Raw genomic sequence first — 6,002 nt, 5'->3', positions numbered from 1 at the left:
AGTGGGTTGTAGCCAGTAAAATCAACAAAAACCTATCTCTCCCTGCTCTCCCTGCTGATGCGCCCCCCCCCCCCCCCCCACTTTCTGCTTTAACCATTTACTCTGTCCTTAGCAGGGGAAATAAGGCAAGCAGTCTGAGATCCTGTATAACCAGGCTTTTTACACTTAAGGAACAGCTGCTCTCCCTCCCAGATTTTCCTTCTTTACTCCAAGGCCCCAGAAGATCTCAACCTTCACCACTTCTGATATCTCCAACCATCCCCTGTCCCCCAGCCTAGGGCTTCTCTATCTCAGCAGGCTGAGGGTGAATTCCACTGCCTCTACCCTTTCTCACACCTGTTCCAGAGGAGTTTTCGGCTCTCTTCCTCCCCCCAGAGACCCACTGTAAATCTATGAGGAAGGGCAGGCAGGTCGCAGTTCTCGGGACCACATGATTCTGTTTGCTAGGAGGGCTGAAAAAGGCAGCCTACAAAGCAGTTAATTATGACTAATCTTAACCCCACAAGCCTTTGTTTAAACTTCTCTGGATTGACAACCTTCACAAATTTTATACCCTTAAATTAACCCCAGAATTCCAAAATTTTAAACTAACACAGCAAAATTATAAATCAAGGAAAAGCAATTAAAAGTTCTCTACTGTCTTCCCTCTAAAGCAGGGTTTGCACTGTCTTTCACACAGACTCTCACACTTACATTTATACACCAGACAGTCTGAGTTTTTGACTTCTACCAGATATTTACTCAGAGTTTAAACAGTCCACCTGACTCCTGATTAATTGCCTGAGGAAGTCCTTGACTTCCGGGGAGGTTATCAAGCTCCCCTTTCCACTCATTCGGAGTGGGCCTGACTGATAGGGCCCCTACCTTACCGATTCTGTCGACAGGTCCAGAAGAGTCCATGCACTCTCTCCAGATGCCAGCCGAGTCCTAGGCTGAGGTCCAGGCGTACCCAGAGTCCCCTGGTTCAATTCTGCTAAATCAGCAGAGCGATGCCTCCCGGAGGCCTGTCAGGCTCCCCCGGGCCCCAAACCCGGTCCATTCACTGGAGGCCAAAAGGCCAGCATGTTTGGTCTTCTTCCCGGTCAGGGACCCCTTATGTTACAGAAGACCGGAAAAAAAAAACAAGCCATGCTTAGAGAAAGGGAGTTACATTTTATTAAGGGCAGGGCCAGAGAAAAATGTGCCTTTCAAATTCTGGCCCCCCCACCCCAACATGGAGGAAACCTTTTCTATTTATACTTTTCCTAGCTCTTTTGTCTCCCAAATTTGGAATGAGACTTCCGGGCCTTCTGGGAAAGAAGGCCTATGTGCTAGGAAGGGGCCATGAGACCATTTCTCAAGGCCTGGCCTGGTGTCAGCACTGACAACTCTGTCTGTGCATAGTCCACAGCCTCTCTGGAATGGGAGTAGTCTTATTTTCCTTATTATTTAAACAAGCAAGCGTTTACAGAAGCCAAAATAGCAGGGTTAAGTTTTCAAACAGCAATTTTTACATAAGATGGATGATTCAATATAATCTATAGTATATATATTTGATGGTCTTTCCAAGTTAAATTTCAAGACTTTAACCAAGGGTTGGCTTTTAGAGCACTCCAAGGGCCCTGGAGTGATTAAAAAAATTTATTCTATCTTCATTAAAAGAAATATTTTTTGAAATAGGCCAATCTAATATACTTGAAATCACGTGGAAAGCTTTATCAAATAAAAATTAATAACTATATTTTATTTATATACATATATTTTAAATATTATAAAGGTTTTTAAGGAGGGCAGGACAAGTTATTAAATATTTCTTAAGTAAAGCCAAATTTTTCAGCAGCGTAACTTTAAAAACAAAAGCCCTGGCAGCCTTCACTTTAAATAGGCTCGAGGGGAATTTCCCCCCCCCCCCCCCCCCCCCGGGGAGAAACCAAGATGGCGGCATAGGTGAACACCTAAACTGCTGACTCGCACAACAATTTCAGAACTACAGCTAAAAGACAAAACGGACATCATCCAGAACCACAGGAAAGCTGGCTGAGTGGAAATTCTACAACTAGAAGGAGAGGGGCACACGGAGACTCAGAGGAGCTGCAAAAGGCTGAGGTATGGAGACACGAACACGGAGAGGATGGGCGGCTGAGTGCCTGGCTAGCTTTCTCTAGTGGGAGAGAGATGGAAGCTCCCGACTGCATTGAACCCCAGTTCCGACTGCACTGAACCCCAGTTCCAGGCGAGACCCTGGGGTCCCAGACTCATATGGGGGGAGTCTGGACTGTCAGGAAAAGAGAGGAGCGCATGGAAACTCAGGGGAGCCGCGAAAGGCAGAGGTTTGGAGGCGCACGTGCGAGTGCGCGCAGAGAGGACTGACTGCTGAGTGTGCCACTGGCTTTCTCTAGTGGGAGGAAGACGGAAGCTCCTGACTGCCCCAAACTCCAGTTCCGGGTGAGAATCTGGGAATCCAGATTCATTCAGGGACAACTGGACTGTCTGGCAGCAACTCGAGGGCAGCTTTCTCTCAGAGGTGCTTATAGCGATTACTGAAGGACACTGAGACCCAGGGGCCTCATAGGGCAGGGCTGATGGGAAGCCAAGGCTGTCTGCTCAACCCTGATACTCCGCCCCATCCAAGCTGAACACAGAGGCTTTTGCAATTTTGCAAGTCTTGTCTCATAAGGGTGTTTCCAGCACAAAAGTTCTCCCAGTGTAGACACAGCTGATCCTCACAGCCAATTGGCCTGGAGGTCAATTCCTCCTAGTGATACCAACAACAATCAAGACTTAACTACAAGGCTGTACAGTGTACACACAGTCCACAAAGGGGTGCACCAAGAGTGTCCACCTCAGGTAACTGGGGAGGCTGAGCCACTGGGCCCTAGAGGACACCTACCACACAAAGCCACTCTATCAACTCAGGGAAGCAGCCAAAATGCGGAGACAAAGAAACAGATCACAAATGAAAGAAATGGAGGAAAGCAAATGACTGGATATAGAGTTCAAAACCATGGTTATAAGGTTTTTCAAGAATTTCCTAGGAAAGGCTGATAAATTTAGTGAGACCCTCAAGGATATGAAAAAGGACCAACTAGAAATTAAACATACACTGACTGAAATAAAAAATATTATACAGAGACCTAACAGCAGACTGGAGGAACACAAGAATCAAGTCAAAGAGTTGAAATACAAAGAAGCAAAAAACACTCAACCAGAAAAGCAAAGAGAAAAAAGAATCCAGAGCTGCTTGTGACACAAAATGATTTGATCATTCAGGACAAAACTGCTCTAGAGGAGCTCTGGACGACGGCTTGAGCCCAGCAGTCCCTACAGGTGGTGCTCGGGGTGGTGCACCAACAATGAGCGAGTGTTTTCGGTTGCTGGCCTCCGATGCCTGTCTAGGGACGGCGGGATGGCTGTGCAGGGCGCGCAGCGCTTCCTCCTGACCTTCGATTTCGACGAGACTATAGTGGACGAAAACAGCGACGACTCGATAGTGCGCTCCGGCTGCCGGAGAGCCTGCGTGCCACCTACCGCGAGGGCTTCCACAACGAGTACATGCAGCGGGTCTTCAAGTACCTGGGCGAGCAGGGTGTGCGGCCGCGGGACCTGCGTGTGGTCTATGAGGCCATCCCCCTGTCCCGGGGCATGGGCGACCTGATGCAGTTTGTGGCCAAGCAGGGAGCCTGCTTCGAAGTGATTCCCATCTCGGATGCCAACACCTTCGGCGTGGAGAGCGCTCTGCGCGCCGCCGGCCACCTGGGCCTGTTCTGCCGCATCCTCAGCAACCCGTCGGGGCCCGACGCGCGGGGGCTGCTGGCGCTGCGGCCCTTCCACGCGTACAGCTGGGCGCGGTGCCCCAACATGTGCAAGCACAAGGTGCTCAGCGACTACCTGCGCGAGCGGGCCCAGGACGGCGTGCACTTCGAGCGCCTTTTCTACGTGGACGACGGCGCCAATGACTTCTGTCCCATGGGGCTGCTGGCCAGCGGCGACGTGGCCTTCCCGCGCCGCGGCTACCCCATGCACCGCCTTATCCAGGAGGCGCAGAAAGCCGAGCCCAGCTCCTTCCGCGCCACGGTGGTGCCCTGGGAGACCGCCCAGGACGTGCGCCTCCATCTGCAGCAGGTGCTGAAGGCGTGCTGAGACGGCTGCCAGCAGGGGGCGCCCCGACGAGGAGTGAGGAAGGGAGATCGGGAAAGACAATCTAGTTTTTTAACTTCCTTTCCCTTTCCTTTGGTATGTCCCCCCGGGAATTTCTAGAATTCCAGGCCCGTCCATTCGGGGGCTGAAGGAGGGAGTTCAGAGCCATCCGAACTATTCATGCAGTTAAACCAGCGCGGCTGCCTCCCTCAGATCCACAGCAAACAGTTAAGTTCTGGAGTGTGGCCCAATCCGGTTGATGCGCATTCCTGGGAAGGCAGCCACGTTTCCTAAAAGCTCATCCTCGGAACTGGGAGGAAGAGGTTCCCTTGCAGGCAAGAGAACTTTAAACTGCTGCCCGGGCCCGTAACTCCCCCTCTCCCAAGCTTAGGGTCAAGGAGAAATCCTCCCGCATTGGCCTCCCCGCGGAAAGAGAGGAAGCTTTCCGCCAACAGCCTCAGGCCTAGATCTCGCGATTCCACACTACATCCCTTTTCTTGCCTCCCTTCCCCGCGCATCCAGCCAGCAACCCCAAAGGAAGAAAAGCCAGATGGAACAGTCGCCTCCTGGTGGTGGAACGAGGTAGCACACTGTCCGGCTTGGGTCGGAGCAGCCAGGAACCTCGCAGCGGTGCCTCGGTGTCTTCTCATACCCCAGCCTCGTCTATGAAACAAGACCAGGGACAACCAAAGTCACCCCCGTGGGCAGGGCCCTCTGCGGCCCCCTCCTCTACTATGGAACAGAAAGCCATGATGTTTTAAAGCAGAGCCAGTGAAACCCAAGCCCCTCCTCTTTGGTGTTTTAGAGCTATTAAAGCAGATGAAGGGGGAGGAGTCACAGATCTCTGACACTGCAATCGGAGGGGGGAGAGGGAGGGTAAGGTGGTCTCTGCTCTTAGGGAGCCCCACTTATGTAAGGGGTTGGTTCCCACTCTTCGTGGAGGGCCCAGCTTGAGGAACCAAGGCTGAATACACAACAGGCAAAAGAACAGGGTGAGGCCCATCTGCAGAGGGCATCAGGGGGTCCAGTATAGAGGGAATTTAATGAAGGTCGAGGAGATGTGTGACAGGCTGTTCCTAGGAGCAGACAGAGAGGGCTCAATAATTAGGAGTCTTAGAATTGAAAAAAGAAAAGAAAAAGAAAAAAGAATCCAAAAATTTGAAGATACTGTAAGGAGTCTCTGGGACAACTTCAAGCGTACCAACATCCAAATTATAGGGGTGCCAGAAGAAGAGAGAGAGAGAGATACTGAAAACCTATTTGAAGAAATAATGACAGAAAACTTCCCCCACCTGCTGAAAGAAATAGACTTACAAGTCCAGGAAGCGCACAGAACCCCAAACAAAAGGAATCCAAAGAGGACCACACCAAGACACATCATAATTAAAATGCCAAGAGCAAAAGACAAAGAGAGAATATTAAAAGCAGCAAGAGAAAAACAGTTAATTACCTGCAAGGAGCACCCATACGATTGTCAGCTGATTTCTCAACAGAAACTATGCAGGCCAGACGGGAGTGGCAAGAAATATTCAAAGTGATGAATAGCAAGAACCTCCAACCAAGATTACTCTACCCAGCAAAGCTATCATTCAGAATTGAAGGGCAGATAAAGAGCTTCACAGATAAGAAAAAGCAAAAGGAGTTCATCACCACCAAACCAGTATTATATGAAATGCTGAAAGGTATTCTTTAAAAAGAGGAAGAAGAGGGGGTGGGGCGGAAAAATGGCGGCGGAATAGACAGACGTGTTCCGAGCCTTGTCCCGGAGCAGAAAGAAAGAACAGCTGAGGGTCGCACGAGGAGTGTTCGTTGGCAAGTTAAGGGACAGCTAAACTCCAGGAGAAGGTCGGGGACTGCTAGACAGGGTTCCCCTGACCTGGCAGCCC

The 6,002-nt window shown here is 50.5% G+C and overlaps 1 pseudogene across 1 annotated transcript; it reads left to right on the top strand.

The window, feature by feature from the left end:
• Nucleotides 1-3,385: 3,385 nt before the first annotated feature.
• LOC308240856 (phosphoethanolamine/phosphocholine phosphatase-like) lies at nucleotides 3,386-4,702 on the top strand (annotated as a pseudogene). Its single transcript has 2 exons — nucleotides 3,386-4,101; nucleotides 4,643-4,702. The product of its transcript is annotated as a phosphoethanolamine/phosphocholine phosphatase-like (transcript).
• The last annotated feature ends 1,300 nt before the right edge of the window (nucleotides 4,703-6,002 follow it).

This window comes from Plecotus auritus (assembly GCF_963455305.1).
Source record: "Plecotus auritus genome assembly, chromosome: 2".
Taxonomy (NCBI): domain Eukaryota; kingdom Metazoa; phylum Chordata; class Mammalia; order Chiroptera; family Vespertilionidae; genus Plecotus; species Plecotus auritus.
This window is presented reverse-complemented; position numbering and strand designations above follow the sequence as displayed.